At 42.1% G+C, this 21,692-nt stretch overlaps 1 long non-coding RNA gene across 1 annotated transcript; it reads left to right on the forward strand.

Annotated features, from left to right (window-relative positions):
* The first annotated feature begins 1,328 nt into the window (after positions 1-1,328).
* Positions 1,329-13,690, forward strand: LOC124271519. The gene is made up of 2 exons (XR_006897066.1): positions 1,329-1,606; positions 12,278-13,690. It is a non-coding gene; the product is annotated as an uncharacterized LOC124271519 (long non-coding RNA).
* The last annotated feature ends 8,002 nt before the right edge of the window (positions 13,691-21,692 follow it).

Genomic DNA, 21,692 nt, shown 5'->3' on the forward strand with positions numbered 1-21,692 from the left:
CATATCGCTGGGATGCTGCCACTTCGGCGTGACTACACAATCAAAACCCGTGAAGGTCCGGGTTAGAATTATCTTTAGTAACCCATGCTGGTCGTAGGCGACTACCGGGATCGGGTGGTCAGGCTCGCTGACTTGGTTGACACATGTCATTGGTTCGCAATTGCGTAGATCGATGTTCATGGTGTTATTCACTGGACTGTCTGGTCCAGACTCGATTATTTACAGACCGCTGCACTATAGCTGGAATATTGCTGAGTGCGGAATTAACCAACAAAGCGACCAACCAACTACACAATCAAACATAAACTGCTGCTGTGCACTCAGTTTACAGACAAAGTGTACTTGGACAACGTTTTCGGGATGACAAATCTTTTCAAGTTAAATTTTCTCCTTTTTGGTAATAGTTTACGTGTATTGAAAAAAATGCTCAATAGTACAATGACATAGAGATTTCTCAACGTCTTAAACCTCAGAGAGACAGCTATGGGACTGACATTTGTAGGCCCTCCATGATCTTCATTGGGCATCTACCGCCGCTTGGAAACAACTGCATCGATCAATTCTGGTCACAACGTAATCGGCATGTTTTACGGTCCGATAATTCGAAGAACACTTTCTCAAGTCTCTGAATGGTCCCAAAGACGTTTTCCAAACACTACTTTTGAATACTTCTATTTAAGTGTACAGACTGTTTCTATTACTGTGTGGCCCTATGGGGATCTTTAGGGATATTTGACAAAAATATGTCTGTTTTTTTCCAAGGCATATTACAAAGGTTCATCTATTTACCCAGATGTTGTAATGTGCCATCGACAGACAGCAAATGGCCACAATTAACAACAATGACGTGTGTGTGTGTGTGTGTCGAGGAGTGGCCCGGCGTGGGCGACTCACAAACTTCCTCCAGGTCTACGTAACGCTTGGTATCGATCAACGAAGGAAAGTTGTTTGTTTGATCACATTCTAACTACAAGACAGTCTAAGACTCTTAAAAGTGTCAAAAGACCAATTACAACCTGCTTCGCTTGCTGAAGAAATATGGCGGATGTTGTTTTTACCGCCCGCCCTTCTGCACCACGAGTGTTGTGATGCGGCCGCCCACGGATTCAACCTCATCATTGGTCAGTAAGTCCCATCACACAAACACGAGGGCGTGTTTATACCACTAGTGAAGAAAATTAGGAAATTTCCTCTGAGATACATCATATATAATGTATATCTATATATAATTTAACGGAGTGGGTTCATATTTCACCAGAGGGGGAATAGGGTATGTATGCCAAGGAATTTCACCCACGACTTTGTAAAAATCAAGGTGCAAGTGACCAGTGATTACTCTGATTACTGATCATCATGGCCAACCATATGGAACCGGTTGCTCGGAGTTATGTCACACCTTGATGAGCGCAACTCGCACCCTATTCCCCTGACAACTGAATGGGAGCATCTCCACTACTGAATTGATGAATCAATATGAATATATTTGGGAGTTGATTAGACACGGGATAAGCACGCACTGAAAGCGTGGAGAACTTGGCGGGGTATAAAATCTGGTGCCAGCATCAACAGTCAGCTGGACACTTGGACTGCACGGGTTGCACGTGAGGTAGGTGACATGTAACGCCGTGATTGTTGCCGAGAGCATGCTGTCATGATTGTTGGTCATATAGATATATACATATATACTTCAGTCATGGTTCGTGAACCCATTACAGTACGTTCAGTCTAATGTAAATGAAATTAAATGTTTTGCGTTTAAGAATGAGATACTCTGTACCCTATCATGGATTTGCAAATGGGCATTTCAATTATACATGTTCAAGTGCTTGAAAACTGAAAATACAGAACAGTGATATTTGGATATTTGATTTGAGAAAATGCATGGATATAATTAATTCACATCTCACTTTAGATTTATCACGATGTGTAATGAACAGCAATGTCTTTTTACAATAAACATACTGTTCGTCTGATACTGTTCAGTCACCAGTAACCCAGTGATGTCTTCACCTGAACACGGCATGGTAATAATGGTCAGCGAGACCTGCTCCTCTGTTGCATAGATTCAGAGTGACAATGTGAGCAACATGTTACCAGCTCCAGTCCTTGGGTCACAACTTTTTGAACGTATAATCGAGCGTGATCTTTCTACAAGATTTCAAAGAAAAACAAATGAGGTCCAATGAAGGTCCCCATTTTGATTCGTAACATATGTTTCCCTGATTTTTCCATATGCATATTTAACTTGCTTTTGCATATGTTTGTGATCGGTGGGGCAAGATATTATAAGGTTTTCGCGAACACTCTTTTTACGGTCATATTTGTTATTATGCAATGGGTCTTCAGGAAGTCCGTTCCCTGAAGCGTACTTCTTCTATGTCCACTGAACAAATCAATTATTATATCTTTTTTGGCGAAAAGATATTTGGCACTATTTGTCAAGTATTTAATTAGAACCAGACTCCATGCACTCATTTTATGTTATAACTAGGCAAAATACAAAGAGTGCATAGATATAAATTTAATTCACATACTAGAAATAACAGAATGTACAGAGAATGTTTATTACAAAAATACTGTATATCACCCTTATAACTGCTTCTATTTATAAGCATTTTCTAATATTTTCACATATACTTGAACAAAATAGTTGGTATCAGTAGCTATGTGGTTAATTATAGACATTCGCAAGTTATTGTGCTAAGTTGTCTCCCTTTGTCTTCCAATGGATTGTTTAGGAATGATGCTTGGTTGGCAGCACCAAGCCAAAACATGGTAGTTTCACTCAGAGGGGCGCCTGGATCTCTACTGTCATACACTGCGTCACTTCCTCTGTGAACAACATGCAGCACAATCATGTTAATAGAACTAATATGACCCCAATCATGTTATTAATTCAGTTGAGATCAAATGTGAACGCTCTGACGTGGAATAATACGATTGCGTTGGTCCAGACTTACACATTACGTTACAATAGGGAATTGTGTAATGTTATTGGCAGTAAATAGCCGATGGTAACAATTGGTGTATATTGTAATTTCATTTGCAATTACAATACCTGTGTTCGTCTATCCTGCCTATATTACATTGGCCTGTACATATACAAATCTCGTGGGGACCAATCAGTTGTTGATATCACGAGCAACGATCCCTGTCAGGTGTGATGACACACACCAAACCAGGCCATCAATCTACACACCCCATATATACCCGCCTCTCGCGGCTCGGTACCTACATTGTCCCGGTCCCCCTCGTGGTATGACTGGTTTAAAGAAACGGATACGAAAACGTTCAAATTACAGGTGTTCACATCAAAACTTACCAGAAGTTCATGTATGGGAGAATGAATGATGTCATTCTTCTTCCAAGTTTTCTTTTGATGAGTATATGATAAAAATGGGAGTGATGCTCTTTATCAAGGTTGTTTTGTTGGAATACATGGGGAACTCTAGATAGTCATCTTCTGTATTGAGTTTTATATGTAGAAACATATGGGAATATTGTATGTTACGTTGTTCATCGAGTTTGTTTTACGTAAATATATGTTGGAACAGCGCGTTGTACTGAGGTGTCTTTCATTGACTTTCATGTTGTATGAAAAGACGTTTGTTGTATTAAAAAGTTGAGAATCTGTGCTCTTCATTGTAGAACTTGTTAAATGAAACATATTGCTTCAATACGTTGGCATCATATAGGATGGTGTAGAAGATATAGATGTATCCATGTCACCACCAGCGTCCATTTAGTAACAGAGTACAAAGCGGCTGATCAGCACGAGGCAACGAACGCAAGGGACATATTTCAGAGTAAAGGTATACATGTCATTCTTCAAAGAAATTTTGGTATTTGGAATCTACAGAATAATATGAACGTGAATAACATCCAATCCAATCTCCGCTAACGGTGTGTCCGGCAGTGGGCCTAACAAGTACTGTATGGACTAACAGCCTGTTTCTGGCAGAGGCAATACGGTTATATCATCCTGGACTCCTCATTGAACCGATGGGAAATAAGAACAATACGCAGTCTAATCTCGTTACCTAGCCTCCAGGACGGAATTGAATGCATGACATATAGATGAAGAGATAACGTCCTGGTATAAATCTATACTTCATCAACAGATTATAATCATATTGAGGAACAAAGACAGGTGTGGGCTAACATCCGACTGGGTTTAATCAGTATGCATTATGCATTATGAAGGAGGGCTATAGATGATGACATCATTACTAATGGAAGTCTCATCGGTAGATGGGGTGTGGCCCTGTGCATAGTGCTCAGGTCACGAATCAGTTGAAGTTATGCAACGTCGAGATCGGACAGTCCTTGGATGGGTGACCGTGTTTGGCAGCTTGACTCCTGAGAGTTTCTAGGACATCAGTCCTGCCCCACAACGAAGAACATGTGATATACATGTGGTCTCACCTTAGGCAAGTGAGTTTGTTCCAAATTGCCACTGTTCACCCAGCAGAAAATGGGTACCCGGTTGGATAAAGTCATGTGACTATAACCTTCTAGCGCCTAACAGGCAGCTTGGGTTATCCGGGGTAATAAGAATCAGATTCTGATTAAGCAATCACTTGGTGTTTGGAGACTGTGCGCTATAGAAGATGACTTATTATTATTATTATTATTAGATGATGATAGTGACGACGAGGACCACGGCGAAGATGATAATAATGACAATCTTTTATTGCTAAAAGTCTCTTTGAAGAACACCGTTTCAACTTTTCGGCACATATACTGGTACCCTTAGCTTTGTGTTTACCTTCAAGAACTGTCACATTTTAGAATTGCATGTGGAATATTTTCAAGTACATCGTATCAAGTTTCCAGAAAATGGACCTGACGGATGTAACATCAGCTTATGGACCAAAGTGTGTTTGACAAATTATGACTCTGTATTATTTGTTGGAAGAAGTCCTTCAGAAGCAATTTGAAGTTGATAGTTGATTGTCATTTTGAGTAACTTTAATAAGGAACTTGATCATAAGTAAATGCAATCACCGAAACCTTTTTGTTATGTCTCTGCTCATATGGGATTAACCACAGTGGCATCGTTCAATAAGAGGGATTTGTTTTGTAGGTGTCTGTTTTTAACAGTGTTTTTCAAAACTTGTATAAATATATTGGTATCACTGCATGGTTAAGGAAGCTGGCAGAAATTCTGTAGATCTCTTAGAATTCATTACTGGGTATAAAAACATAAACTGCATCGATTTAGGCCCAAGCGTCCCCAGGAGGGACATCACAGCCTCCCCCACGAGTCCCAAGGAGGGACACCCCACGCATCTCCAGGAGGGATAGGTCTGCCGAAATGCCAACAGGCGAAGGCGACCTCCAAAGCACCTAACCGAAGAAGAAGAGAGTGAGTGAGTGAATGAGTTTAGTTTTACGCCGCACTCAGCAATATCCCAGCTATATGGCGGCGATCTGTAAATAATCGAGTCTGGACCAGACAATCCAGTGATCAACAGCATGAGCATCGATCTGCGCAATTGGGAACCGATGACATGTGTCAACCAAGTCAGCGAAACTGACCACCCGATCCCGTTAGTCGCCTCTTACGACAAGCATAGTCGCCTTTTATGGCAAGCACATGGGTTGCTGAAGACCTATTCTACCCCGGATCTTCACGGGTCGAAGTAGAAGAGAAGATTTAGTTTCAGGCGTTAGGTAACTTAGTTCTTTAAGTTTAAAAGTAAAAAAGGTAATGCAGTATCACGTGATAGGGTCTTTGTGAAGACCTAATTGATAGCCATGGTCGATAGTGCAGGCGTACCACCAAGAATAAATCGTAGAAGCCTCTTACACCGCCTTAACCAATTAGGGGTCCAGTGTTTGCTGATCGGCTTGACGCTATTAATTTAATGCTACCGGATGGCTGAGCGTGGTTGGATGAGTCCAAAGATCGTGACAGAGCATCGCGCTTGTCTCACAAACACTGACTGGATTAGATCATACTGATGAAGGCTTTAGAACCAGTTATAGATTTCACGGGGGTGAACCCCCTGTTTCCCAATATGTAAACGGTTTAGGAGTCAGATCAACGTTGTCGATATTCGCATATCAAATATTGAAACAAGGACACATTATCTCTTTAATTACATTTTTCCATTTTGTTTACATTCATGAGAATCTATAAGGCTACAACTTAACATTTGAAACCCTTGGTCCGCACCAACCAATGCCTGCCGTGAGGGGCGACTAGTGAGTGAATGAGTGAGTTTAGTTTTACGCCGCACTCAGCAATATCCAGCTATATGGCGGCGATCTGTAAATAATCGAGTCTGGACCAGACAATCCAGTGATCAACAACATGAGCATCGATCTGCGCAATTGGGAACCGATGACATGTGTCAACCAAGTCAGCGAGCCTGACCACCCGATCCCGTTAGTCGCCTCTTACGACAAGCATAGTCGCCTTTTATGGCAAGCACATGGGTTGCTGAAGACCTATTCTACCCCGGATCTTCACGGGTCGAAGTAGAAGAGAAGATTTAGTTTCAGGCGTTAGGTAACTTAGTTCTTTAAGTTTAAAAAGTAAAAAAAGGTAATGCAGTATCACGTGATAGGGTCTTTGTGAAGACCTAATTGATAGCCATGGTCGATAGTGCAGGCGTACCACCAAGAATAAATCGTAGAAGCCTCTTACACCGCCTTAACCAATTAGGGGTCCAGTGTTTGCTGATCGGCTTGACGCTATTAATTTAATGCTACCGGATGGCTGAGCGTGGTTGGATGAGTCCAAAGATCGTGACAGAGCATCGCGCTTGTCTCACAAACACTGACTGGATTAGATCATACTGATGAAGGCTTTAGAACCAGTTATAGATTTCACGGGGGTGAACCCCCTGTTTCCCAATATGTAAACGGTTTAGGAGTCAGATCAACGTTGTCGATATTCGCATATCAAATATTGAAACAAGGACACATTATCTCTTTAATTACATTTTTCCATTTTGTTTACATTCATGAGAATCTATAAGGCTACAACTTAACATTTGAAACCCTTGGTCCGCACCAACCAATGCCTGCCGTGAGGGGCGACTAGTGAGTGAATGAGTGAGTTTAGTTTTACGCCGCACTCAGCAATATTCCAGCTATATAGCGGCGGTCTGTAAATAATCGAGTCTGGACCAGACAATCCAGTGATCAACAACATGAGCATCGATCTGCGCAATTGGGAACCGATGACATGTGTCAACTAAGTCAGCAAGCCTGACCACCCGATCCCGTTAGTCGCCTCTTACGACAAGCATGGGCTACTGAAGGCCAATATTTTAACCCGGACCTTAACGGGATATGATATGTCATCGTATCCCAGCAAACATTTTCTTAATTTATGATTAAAATATTTATACTTATCTTCAAATAACTAAAAAAATATTCACAAACATCTATAGAAATAAATGAAAAGTAACTCTTGCAAAAAGCATGTGCACCATTTGCTGTCTTGTCATCTGTACATTTATGTCCTAGTGACCCACACCACGACAAAATGTGTATCAATTTCACGGGACCTTTAACGTTTAAATACATAACCTTAATTAGGGATAGGATGCGGATATCAACCCTCCGTGATGCACGTGACATGTGGCCCTTGGGAATTTAGCACGTGTTCTTTCCACTTACATATTATTTACACAGGTTGACGGGCTTATGATGAACAAACAAAGCCTTAATCAATGCGCAATTACTTTCTGCTACGGTTTTGTTTGCGAAAGATTTGAGCTTCAAAGTGCTGAAGAACGTGTAGGCTATCATTTGATTGTTCTCGGCGTTTACATACATACATCACTAGCTCCACACGTTATTGGCTCGGACGTCCTAGTAGTGGGCGAAGTAGATTGTGCAGGTTTTGAAATGTTTTTGTTATAAACTTATTTTGTCACCAATATGAGGTGAGGTGAGTTGAAATAGGACATGGATAAAAATTGTTTAGGTTTATATCGCTCATGCAATTGTGTGCACGTGTGGGTGGTGCGTACGTGTGACTGCTTGCACCGGTTTACATTGCATGACATATATGTAAATCCTACTGACTGACTGACTGAGTTTGGTTTTACGCCGCTTTTAGCAATATTCCAGCAACATCACGGCGGGGACACCAGAAATGCTTCACACGTTGTACCCATGTGGGGATTCGAACCGGGTCTTCGGCGTGACGAGCCAACGCTTTAACCATAGGCTACCCCACCGCCTATGTAAATCCTACTACGACACATTATACTCAATACGAGCAGAGGGACAAATACCTTCATTTCCGTGAATGGTTGATGCTATCCATAGGGCAGGACGTGCCCTTAGCGTTTTGTGATCGCATGGTGTCATCGCTGTTTTAAGTGGTCCATCAAAATCCATACCACCGCCGTTGTGCCTGTTGCGCCCCGTGGATGATTGAGACTTGTTCCTGGGCGTTGGCGTTGGCGTTGGCGTTGGCATTTCACTTTTCATCAAAGTGATGAACGACTGCATAGTAAACTACGTTTATTACGCACATACTTATAACGAAGTGATAGCTATAACCAACTGTTTTGTCCCGACCACGAGCTCTATAGTTTAGTTGAAATGCATATAACGACCTACGGTTGTAGCGAACTAATATAACGCGCTACAAAGGGTGTCAAACTTAACTCACACGCCATTCTGTGAGTAATGGAGTCCACAGGCAAATTGTAGCGCAAATAGGTTGCGCAGCAAAGAGAAAATGACCAGTTTTCCCATGTGTGAGCGAAGCGAGCAAAGGTTGGCAACCATTACCCCTGCCAGCTTCCGGTTCAATGGAGTGAAGGAACAGGGGAGTTATATTTAAATATGCTATTATTTTATTTACCCGTTACGCCAGAAGTGTTTCTGTAGAATAAATGTTACGAAAATTCTATCACTAATGATGGCAGGTAAGAAAAAATAATCCCCAACAGTTTAACGGTAAAATTATACAATATGATATTTGTGTTTAATTTCTGCTTATTCTTGTTCCTTCACTGCGTTGAACTGGAAGCTGGCAGGGGTAATGGAGGCGAAGAACGATTTGACATGCCACAATTTGCGCTTAAAATGTTGAATTAAATATATTGTTCGTGAGCAATTATTAAATATAAGGTTGGAATTCTGAGAGCACAATTCTGTGAGGAAATGGGTGTCTACCTTTGATGATGACGATATTTTATTTTGAAATTAAAAATATTTTCGAACCGAAGCGAGGGAAGCACGTTGCCAACCTTTGCTCGCTTCGCTCTATTATGGGAAGACTGGCCATTTTCTCTTTGATGCGCAACCCTATTTGCCTGTGTGGAGTCTCACTGTGGTTTTCATTGTAACACCATTGTTAGTTAGAATTCTAAACACGCTCTCCTCAGCATGCAATACGGACATAGTCAAATCAGCCAGGGTGTAAATGGAAGTCACGTCGACTGATCGTTAACACGCGATTTCCCAAGGATGCATCTGTCACAATCATGTCAGGTGGCTCATGCATTTTCCCACTCTCAAGCCTCGTTCCGATTCATGAAATCTCGCTTTCGTTTGGGGCGATCAAAACCAAGAACACGTTACAAATGAAGTGTGAATGTAAGTCGACACCCACCTTTCTCTGTTGAGAGATGGCTAATGTCTTAACGTGGTGGAGACCTACTTTATATTCAGAGCTCGGAATTCGATTTATCTATTTCAAACGATCACACGAAATGTCTGACCTAAGGCCTTTGTAACTTATCTATATGCAAATATTTGGCCGATCTCAAACATTTCAACATGAATACTGACACTTTGATACATTATTCTGAAGTATAATGGGACGTGCACAAAAACAAATATTTTACAAAGTTACAGTTCTCTCCGAATACTTCGTCGATATTTTCAGAGAACTGACTGGCGGTCCCACGTCTCTGAAGATCTGGCCCCGATTTCTTGAAACAAACTGAAGTCTGAGTTTTGACTTAAATTAAAGTTTTTACTCAAATTTGAGAAAACGCATGGCAATGCATTTTCCAGAATTAACTAAAATCGATATTTAACTCAAACATAGCAGACAATTTAAGTTTAGTAGATAGGTTACTTGAGTTATTTGGGGTTTTGAGTTTAGAAATGCCGTTGAAATAGAAATTCAGGTGTTTCAAATTGTTTGTTAGGAGAAATCAGGGGCTGGCAGTGTGTACATTGTGCACATGAGCCTGTATAAACAGGGTGATCATTAAAACACAAAACAACAGAAACGATTTAAGATCATAGCACTGTCATGTTAAGATACAAGCAAAGGTATGTAATGTAACACGAGGCACGAGAGAGAGTTGCTGAATGAGTAAATGTGATGAACAGCAGTTCAGTGAAATCGAAGTGTGGGGAAAAAGCTACAGAGCGCTGTCATTTACCACCCTCCGTGAAGATCCGGGTTGGAAATGATCTTCAGTAACCCAGGAGGCGACTAACGGGGTCGGGTGGTCAGACTCGCTGACTTGGTTGACACATGTCACCGCATCCCAATTGCGTAGATCGAAGCTCATGCTTTTGATCACTGGATTGTCTGGTCCAGATTTGACTATTTACAGACCGCCGCCATATAGCTGGAATATTGCTGAGTGCGGCGTAAAACTAAACTCATTTATCATCGTGTTGAAACAAACGTGCACGGCGGTGATAAACGACTGACAATAATTGGGACGATTACCGATGCCTTACGTCGCTGTGCCAAATGTTCCCAAGTAAAGATACATGACGCCTGCTACGTGCACGTCCCTATCACGTCCATCAGCTAAGAGTCCATAATCCCTGACTGTTAAGTGAGTTTCATGTTTGAATAATTGTGGTTGTGTGTTTCACCCATGCAGGAACATCTATCACGAGTTCAGCCTACGATTGTATTGATTCGTCTTCTGATGCCGTAATATCCTTGTAATTTAATCCTGCAGATGATCTATAATGGTCTTATGCATCTTGACCTCAGTCACGAGACAGTTCAAATGCATCTTTCATCGTATTGCTGCCAAGTAAATGATGTATTGTTTAGTTCAGCCGGGGAATGCTGCTCCCAGTTCCGCAAAGTGATCTAAGGGCTACGATAGTTGTAGCTCCTATAGCGTACCCTATAATTACACTTTGGTTATACTGATCGCTTTGTAGAACGAGGCCCTGGGTCTCATACGTTAGTTCTGTTAGGTATTGCTGAGAACATTGGTAGGTAACGCATTTCACTTGTACACCAATGTGAATCAAAACTGTAAAAGAGTCACTTCATTATTAATTTTCTGACATCACATCAGTTGGTTTTGGCGTGTATAGACATTACGGTGTTTGTTCACACTAGTTTCCAATAGGCGATTCGGCGAGGCAGTGTTCTTGAATTGTGGACTTTGGTACTCACCATTGCTAGTTCTCACCATTGTTGGTACTCACCATTGCTAGTTCTCACCATTGGTGGTACTCACCATTGCTGGTTCTCATCATTGTTGGTACTCACCATTGCTAGTTCTCACCATTGTTGGTACTAACCATTGCTGGTTCTCACCATTGCTGCTTCTCATCATTGTTGGCACTCACCATTGCTGGTTCTCACCATTGCTGGTTCTCACCATTGTTGGTTCTCACCAATGTTGGTACTCACCATTGTTGGTACTCACCATTGCTGCTTCTCACCATTGTTCGTACTCACCATTGCTGGTTCTCATCATTGTTGGTACTCACCATTGTTGGTACTCACCATTGCTGATTCTCACCAATGTTGGTACTCACCATTGCTGGTTCTCACCATGTTTGGTACTCACCATTGTTGGTTCTCACCATTGTTGGTTCTCACCATTGTTGGTACTCACCATTGTTGGTACTCACCATTGTTGGTACTCACCATTGTTGGTACTCACCATTGTTGGTTCTCACCATTGTTGGTACTCACCATTGTTGGTACTCACCATTGTTGGTTCTCACCATTGTTGGTACTCACCATTGTTGGTACGTACCATTGCTGGTTCTCACCATTGTTGGTACTCACCATTTTTGGTACACGACATTGCTTGTTCTCACCATTGATTGTTCTCACCAATGTTTGCAATGTTTGTGCTTTGTCCTAGCTCCATGTATTTGTTAATCCAAGACATCCAGTGATTGACAAAATATAGAACTATCGGTGCCATCGGCTCACACATTTTTACCTTCGGTCCATGTTTTACTTTACTCTTACAAGCAGAGGAAACCGAATATTTATTCGTCGATCTCATTTGTATTCGAGTCACGTTGAACGATTCGACTTTGTAGTGTGTATATCTCTTCTTGTTCGTTTCAGAGATTGAACATGGTATCCTGGAACACTCTCGTGGTCAACAGCTTGTTGGTGGCTGCTGTCTGCCTGGCAACGGCGACAGCCAGTATCTTTCCAGATGAAGACTTTGGCTACAGACACTACGCAAAGAGGGAAATCAGCTCTGATTGTTTGAACTGCGCGCGCACATACAACTACTTCGTGTGTCTCCGATGCTGGAGCAGCAAGTATGCCGTTATTCCATTTCACTCAAAGAGGTCGTCTGATACGTCTGCAATTGAATTCACCGGAAGTGAGCCTATGTCACGTGACAGGCGCTTCGTCGGCTGTAACTGCTGTTTGGTCAGCCGGTTCACCAACTCCTACTGCTGTGACGTATGCGGCAGCTCCAGTAAGAGAGCGGCGAAGAGGAGTGACGGCGTAAGTCTAACGTCAGAACCGGAGAAGCGGATGAACCCAGCTTGCCTCTGTTGCAGCAGATCTGGCTCCCTAGGATGCTGCGAAGACTGTATGTCAAGCTTTGTTCAATACTGAAACTGAGAACCGTATATTTACATGAAAACTTTGACGTAACTTGAGATTGACTGAAGGAAACCGATTCTAATTCCGTATTACAGCAGCAAGACTCATTTGAAAGCGATGTCACCGTATCGTAAGCTCAAACAAGCATGGCAGATGAATATTTTAGAGGACAAATGATGGTACATCTGAGCAATAGAAACTGCTAGGTCATGTATTCACTCGCCCCGTTTCTCTAACGGTAATGAAGGTCTTAAAGTCAGAGCTAACATTACCTGCTAATGACAACGTGGATAATGGCTTGACTAATGTCGAAGATGGATATGGAATCGTCATATATCATGCAGAACACGTCACTTGGGGCACGAGTTCTCGAAACTATCCTAAATCATGAGCATATACAAGTCAATCACATTGTGTCGGTAACTATCACTTCATGTTTTACCTGTGGAACTTCTACTTTGACTGTTTCGGTAGAAGGTATCTTTCGTGTTTTACTCGCGTACATGTATATTATATGATTTTGTAAATAATGTGTGTGTTTCCGCGCTCAGAAGTAAATGTTTTGGCGTATCGATATTTCTGAATTTCTGAAGACATGTCTCGAATTTGAAAATAATCTTGGTCACATTTGAAACAATGCTTGTAAGTTCGTGATGTGTGCACTGTTGAGTTTAGAGCACTAGTTTAACGTATTTGGGAAAAGTATCATGTGATAATTTTGTCCGGTCAATAAAACCAAATGTTTTCACAGTATAAGGTGGATATATATGTAATTTTATTTGTAATACATATTAGTCAGTGGTTTGTAATATGGTATCCGAAATGTTCATTCACCACATGTATTGTATTCGTCTATCATTGTAACTTGTGTAAACCTATATGAATGGCATTTATTAAAGATATTTTTTCAAAACGCGTATGTTTCAGTTTGAATTAATGTCTATTTTCGCCCTTATAACAACGAGCAGCATGTTGATATGATCGCAATGTGGCGTTGTCACCCTTTTCCAATGATTATGTAGCAAGTGAATAATTCTATGCATTCACAGAAAACCTCGTTTTTAAACTCAAGTGATCGTTTGTTTGGCACAGTCAATCAAATGACAGGTGAACTAATCACTCCGATGCAAATACCACAGGAAACACAAACACAATACTATATGTAAAACAGTACAGTGGCCAACTTTGGTCCAATCAAACATGTAGTCGTGGAATTAAGAGCTATTCGAGTTCATTCAATCCTATTAAATGATTTATTCGATACTAAAGGGCACATGTTTCGCTTTGGATTTGTGGCAACGCGGCAACAGCGAGACTGTTTATCAATATGTGGAGTTGTCATTGCAGAGTTTCAATTAGTTACTGCTTATTTTGAAATTATTAACAGAACATGATGTTTCGTTATCATATTTTAATTGACTGCGTTGTCGGTGACACACATACATACACCCGTTAGGGAGGAGTGAGATGTGGGGTTAACGTGTTGTCGGTATCTCAGGTATTAAGTGTGTACTATTCAATACAGACATCGGAACCAACCAACCAACCAACCAACCAACCAACCAACAAACAAACAAACAAGGTTATTGTGAAGTCTGTTTTTAATTCATCAAAGTGTGGTTTCGTCACACTTTAACGCCGCTTTGATGAGAAGTTTAGTTGTTTCACAGTGTACCACCGGTAACCTCCCAAAACAGATATAGCCCATAACTCCTACAGCTTCTAATAGCAAAGTTCTTGCTCCAGTGCACTGCTAATCTCCTGCCTGTTACCTATTTCTTACAATGGACTAGCCCAAGGAAGTTAAGAGAATGATTTTAATGAGCAATAACAAAACTAAGAGTTTTAGAGAATGCTTTGAATGGATGATACCAAAAATATCTTAACAAAAGTTCAATAATATTGAACTTGAGGTTTAATTAACTTCATTAAATATCATAATATCATAACATATTAAATATCAATTTCCATCCAAGTACATTGTTTCAGTGTCTCTTATTTTAACAAAGGTTCAGCAATATTGAACGTGATGTTTAAGACTGAGTGTTTCAGTGTCTCTATCCAAGACAGGATACATGCCAGACAGGTAAATGCCGCCTGTTGTTTTAACTAATTGTAGGGGTACTGGGCTGTAGGGGTTATGGGCTGTAGGGGTACTGGGCTGTTATGTTTATGGGCTGTAGGGGTACTGGGCTGTAGGGGTACTGGGCTGTAGGGGTACTGGGCTGTTATGGTTATGGGCTGTAGGGGTTATGGGCTGTTATGGTTATGGGCTGTAGGGGTACTGGGCTGTAGGGGTACTGGGCTGTTATGGTTATGGGCTGTATGGTTATGGGCTGTAGGGGTTATGGGCTGTTATGGTTATGGGCTGTAGGGGTACTGGGCTGGGCTGTAGGGGTACTGGGGTTATTATGGTTATGGGCTGTAATGGTTATGGGCTGTAGGGGTTATGGGCTGTTATGGTTATGGGCTGTAGGGGTTATGGGCTGTTATGTTTATGGGCTGTAGGGGTTATGGGCTGTAGGGGTTATGGGCTGTAGGGGTACTGGGCTGTTATGTTTATGGGCTGTAGGGGTACTGGGCTGTAGGGGTACTGTGCTGTTATGTTTATGGGCTGTAGGGGTACTGGGCTGTTATGGTTATGGGCTGTAGGGGGAGACTTGTGGGTGGAATGTCCAGTGTTAGGCACTTGGATGCTGCTGGCTATCTAACCGACGTGTATCAGATACGCACCACGAAAGGAAACAATGGGGCATGGCGACACTGACAATACGTCACATTGTCGTGCATTTTTACGCCCGTCACATATTTCAGATAGGAAAAGCAATATTCAAAGTGTGACAAGACGACACATAGTCCAAATGTAGTGTTGTCGCATTGTCGTCGCTCTTTGGTTGCTATGGTGACCGTTTTCTTGGTTTTGCACTGACGACGATAACATGACTCTATCCATGAGGCTTTCATAGTCATGTGATCGATTCAAGTCTCGCTAGTAAAACACCACACACTAATTTATTCCAGACTTAGTCTTTACAAGATTATACATAATGGATTCTAAAACTTACATGTATACATCATAACACATACTGCAAAAAGTAGTGAGTGAGTGAGTTTAGTTTTATGCCGCACTCAGCGATATTCCAGCTATATGGCGGAGATTTGTAAATAATCGAGTCTGGACCAAACAATCCCGTGATCAGCATCATGAGAATCGATCTACGCAATTGGGAACCGATAACATGTGTCAACCAAGTCAGCGAGCCTGACCACTTTGCGGGACTGGGAGCAGCACTTCCTCGACTGAATTGAACAAGACATCATTTACTTGGCAGCAATACATGATGCATTTGAACTGTCAAGATGCATAAGACCATTATAGATCATCTGCAGGATTAGATTACAAGGATATTACGGCATCAGAAGACGAATCAATACAATCGTAGGCTGAACTGATAGATCTTCCGGCATGGGTGAAACTCAAAACCACAATTATTCCAACTCATGAAACTCACTTAATATATAGCTAGGCATTATGGATTCTTAGCTGATGGACGTGATAGGGACGTGCACGTAGCAGGCGTCATGTATCTCTACTTGGGAACATCTGGCACAGCGAAAGGCACCGGAAATTGTCCCGACTATCGTCAGTCGTTTATCACCGCCGTGCACGTTTGTTTCAACAAGATGTTAAATGAGTGAGTTTAGCTTTACGCCGCACTCAGCAATATTCCAGCTATATGGCGGTGGTCTGTAAATAATCGAGTCTGGACCATACAATCCAGTGATGAGCATCATAAGCCTCGACCTACGCAATTGGGATGCGATGACATGTGTCAACCAAGTCAACCAGCCTGACCACCTGATCCCGTTAGTCGCCTCTTACGACAAGCATGGGTTACTGAAGATCAATTCTAACCTGGACCTTCACGGAGAAGAAAAAGCAGAAGCATCAAGAAGAAGAAGAAGAAGAAAGAAGAAGAAGAAGAAGAAAGAAAAAGAAGACTGAGAGAATCAAGGGTGACTGTTTGACTCAGTGAGTGAAGGATGGGTGAATGGGCGAATATAGCATGAGTGGCAGATCGTGTGATAATTGATAATTGGGTGAATGAAAAATGGGCTGGTTGATAAGTAGGTTTGGGGAAAAACGGCTGACGAATAAGTGGGCGATTGACTGTATCAGGGACTGAGTGAAGAATAAGGAATGATTGAGTCACTGGGCAAAGAATTGGTATGTGGTTTGGTGACTGGATTCATAAGCCAATCCAGGAATTTCTAAAGGGGGTGGGGTGGAGTGGAGTGCAGGTTTGAACCCCCTGACGTTCCCCGGCTCCACCAATGCAAAACATTAACTTCAATGCGATCTGTAGTCATTTCAAAAGGGTGGGGGGAGGTTCGAACCCTCTGAAGCACCACCCCCCACTCCCATCCCCTCCTTGGATCCGCTATTGGATTTCATGAACTGGACGATAGCAGGGACTTTGACCTAAAAGAACTCTTTTGTCGTACTATTGCAGTTCTATTGCAGTAGTATTTTCATGTTTTAAAGTCGCCATTTACTTTCCCACGATGTAGATATCCTTCCACTGTTTGATTCCCTCATGTCCCGGATTGAGCAGAGGCTGTTCGGCAGTGAAGATAAGGTGTATACCTACGTCTGATATACATTTAGCAACATGCTCTTCGATTGTGACACCTCGAAAGAGGTGAACTTTACAAACAACAACCAGTGAATGAGTGAATACTGCTTTACGCCGCATCACCAGTCTGCCAGCTTTTCGCGGCGAACCAAGGAACGAAAGAGCTAATTGATCAATGATATCGATAATGTGTGATCGATCAGTGATATCGATAATGTATGATCGATCAGTGATATCGATAATGTATTAATGTATGATCGATCAGTGATATCGATAATGTGTGATGGATCAGTTATATCGATAATGTGTAATCGATCAGTTATGTCGATAATGTGTGATCGATCAGTGATATCGATAATGTGTGATCGATCAGTGATATCGACAATGTATGATAGTATCCATTTCCAAACTTCCGTTATGATTCTGTTATTTTTTGAGTTAGTGAACGTGTTTGTTTGACGCCGACCTCCTGTAAAAGATGGAGTCTCACCAAGGGGCTGAAAGTGACCACGGGACTTTATGATATCGGTCACCACGACTGACCGCCGGATCCTCTTCAGCTGGCAGGGGGTACTGAGGACCTATTTTTTCCAGATCTTTATTGGGATTTTGCAAACATCTGGTTTCACCCAAGACTTTCATTGATTTATTCAATCATTTTCAAAGCTATTTTTCTGTTTACAACCAACGGAATCATTTTCGCCCCTGATCAGTAATGCTCTGGCTTTGACGTGTAAAGTCCGCTGAAGGATTTCACTGATCCAGTGTCTCAGCTGCCTTGCTGAATGGTCGCTAAAATCGGTTGTCACAATAACATTACACTGATTTACAAGGATGGGTTTGATCCAATAGCTTTTAGTATTTGTTTAAAGTTTGAATTTCTTGCCTCAGTTTATTTAGGTTTCAAAGCATATGTACTCTTATTGATACGGACATAATCTTTGCGTGACAGTTAAAGCTTGTAGAAGCCGTGAAGCAAGTCTGCCGCTTGATAAAGATCGAAAAGTTCCTCTGAAATAGTGAAAGAAGTTATATTAAAATCTCAGCGCTGTCAGAATGATTTGAGAATTGCTATCAAATAACAAATTTGGATTATTCAATCCAAATGACATTTACTTCGGACATTCCTGTATCCTGTTGGTATTACATCCGAGCAAGGTGACATCCGAGCTGGGTGACACCCGAGTCGACTCGGACAGACCTCCTCGTATCCAACAGTGTCCAGCAACAAACAGGTCAGTTCTTGTGTCTGGACATTGCCTATGGGGGCAACATAACAACAATTACCCGCCGACATGGGACGGTGTGATTGAGTCTGATCATCACTGGCGTCAAGCCTGGTGTCGCATGGCTAATCAGTATAACGCAAACTGAAAACGATTTCGTGATCAGAGAGGGATACGTATGATAATCTTATTAGCTTTCCTGTCACTTGAGACACCTTGCAGCCTATCAACCGAGCAGATGGATACATGCCATGTTTCTGTGTGTATTTGGTGTTGGACAGTTCTCGCCACATCACTTATATCTATAAACCGTCGGTGTGTACAGGTTCACGCACTTCACAGTTTCGTGCATAATTCTAAAATCATATTTCAATGTATCAATTCCCAGTGTTTACAATGACATATACACTGAATACAGACATAATGCATTGCACGTTTCTGTGATGAAGTAAATAATTTTCGAAATATTTGTTAAACAACAATAAAGAATATCGTTGTTGTAAATCATGTAAAATGCATTCTCCAGCAACACCTCGTGTTGCATGTCCCGTTTTCGAGACCAGGGATAGAATAGGTTCCAAACACTCCATTTCGCGTTTGTTGAGTACCTGGCTAGAGCAGGTTTCTATCACTCTATTGTCCGTTCCGTAGTGGTGATCTTATTTAGTGTAGGTCCCTATGATTCTATTGTCTGTCCCGTTGTGGAGACCCTGGCTTGTGTAGGTCCCTGTCACTCTTTTGTCTGTCCCGTTGTGGAGACCCTGGCTTGTGTAGGTCCCTGTCACTCTATTGTCTGTCCCGTTGTGGAGACCCTGGCTTGTGTAGGTCCCTGTCACTCTTTTGCTTTTCCCGTTGTGGAGACCCTGGCTTGTGTAGGTCCCTGTCACTCTATTGTCTGTCCCGTTGTGGAGACCCTGGCTTGTGTAGGTCCCTGTCACTCTATTGTCTGTCCCGTTGTGGAGACCCTGGCTTGTGTAGGTCCCTGTCACTCTATTGTCTGTCCCGTTGTGGAGACCCTGGCTTGTGTAGGTCCCTGTCACTCTTTTGCTTTTCCCGTTGTGGAGACCCTGGCTTGTTTAGGTCCCTGTCACTCTATTGTCTGTCCCGTTGTGGAGACCCTGGCTTGTGTAGGTCCCTGTCACTCTATTGCTTGTCCCGTTGAGGGAGACCCTGGCTTGTGTAGGTCCCTATCACTCTATTGCTTGTCCCGTTGTGGAGACCCTGGCTTGTGTAGGTCCCTGTCACTCTATTGTCTGTCCCGTTGTGGAGACCCTGGCTTGTGTAGGTCCCTATCACTCTTTTCCTTGTCCCGTTGTGGAGACCCTGGCTTGTGTAGGTCCCTGTCACTCTATTGTCTGTCCCGTTGTGGAGACCCTGGCTTGTGTAGGTCCCTGTCACTCTTTTGCTTGTCCCGTTGTGGAGACCCTGGCTTGTGTAGGTCCCTGTCACTCTATTGCCCGTCCCGTTGTGGAGACCCTGGCTTGTGTAGGTCCCTATCACTCTATTGCCCGTCCCGTTGTAGACACCCTGACTAGTGTAGGTCCCTATCACTCTTTTGCTTCTACCTCTCTTCTTCCCTATCCACCCCAGCACTCTCAGTTAGAATAGGTTACTAGCATACTCTTTCTTGTTCCTTCTTGGGAACCCAAAGATCTCTGTTTATTCTTCTCTCGTGAAGACCCGGGATAGAGTAGGTCTTTGGATTGTATTAGTTGTTTTAAAGATCGACTCAGTTTGATGGATTGCCAGACGAGCTGTATTTACTAAATGGCGTGTTACGGTGTCACGATATCATGCAGAGATGCTTGTTTTCGTCAGTATATGGTTCCTCTGGTCGGGACTCGATATTAACAGACCATCATGATATGCCTCGAGTATATTTTGTTAAGATTATTCACTAACTCTCCAACACTATGTGACAACAAATTGTCTGTTAAGAATTAGTGAGTGAGTGAACTGAGATTAGACCCTCTTTTTCCAGTTTTATCATTCATTCCTTGATCCTGGGCATTTGCAAAACAAATTGTACCTATAAATCTATCGTCAGAGGTTAAAAAATGAGAAAACAGTAGGTGAAATGTTGGACTTCCTTATGGATAACATCTTTGTAAAATTTGGAGGTAAAACATTTAGACAAGAAGGAGACATCCCATATTCACCAATCATGCTCCCCTCCTTGCGAAAGTTTCTTTATGTATATGAAGAAGAATTTCTGCCCCGGGTTGGCATAATCAAAAAAGATAATTTGGTCTAGACGTTTAACTTAAGCTTCAGGTACACCGACAATGTGATATCGTTCAATAAACAATCAGCCAATTCCTTTCCACTGATTTACCCTCCTGAACTTAAAGAGACAGATGAGACCGCCACAACTGTTTCATATTTAGATCTATTACAACTTCAGAGTCACAAAAAACTCTCCACAAGCCTGTATGACAAAAGTGAGGATTTCAACTTTCCAATAGTCAACTTACCAAGTCGAGCACTATTCCAACAGCTCCAGCCTTGGGTGTTCACAACCTTTGAGGTACAATCGTGCATGCTCATTTTACCAAGATTTCAAAGAGTGTCACGCGACTCTTGCTCAGAAGTTGTTTGATCAGGGTTACAATATTCAAAGCCTCATTAGCGCTTTCAAAACGTTTTATTTTATGGATTTTAAGAACATTTCTATATATATGTGACAAAAATATGTCCAATGCAAATCCCCATTTTGAATTGTACCCATTCTCTTCCCACAGAAGTTACTCCTGTCATATCTTCCTACGTAACCTCTGTTCTAATACGACCCTTTCATGGTGTGAGCGTTCAAGACTCGTGATTGGAGGCAATCAGATTTAGTTGTGCAATCAGCGACGTTGTTTCAAAAGGGATCATTCGCAAGGCCTCGGTAATTTCCGTATACTTCGAGAAAACTAAACCTCTTCCCCTGCGCGATGCGCAAACGTTTCTTCTAGACAGAACTCAGTCATGTTATGGCGGATCAGTGGCGTCTCCATTGCCCTCGTTGACAACGGACAAGCTAACCATTAAACGTCTTGTGTGTAACATCAA

The sequence above is a fragment of the Haliotis rubra genome, unplaced genomic scaffold, assembly GCF_003918875.1.
Source record: "Haliotis rubra isolate DU_JTF1 unplaced genomic scaffold, ASM391887v1 Scf161, whole genome shotgun sequence".
In the NCBI taxonomy this organism is placed as follows: domain Eukaryota; kingdom Metazoa; phylum Mollusca; class Gastropoda; order Lepetellida; family Haliotidae; genus Haliotis; species Haliotis rubra.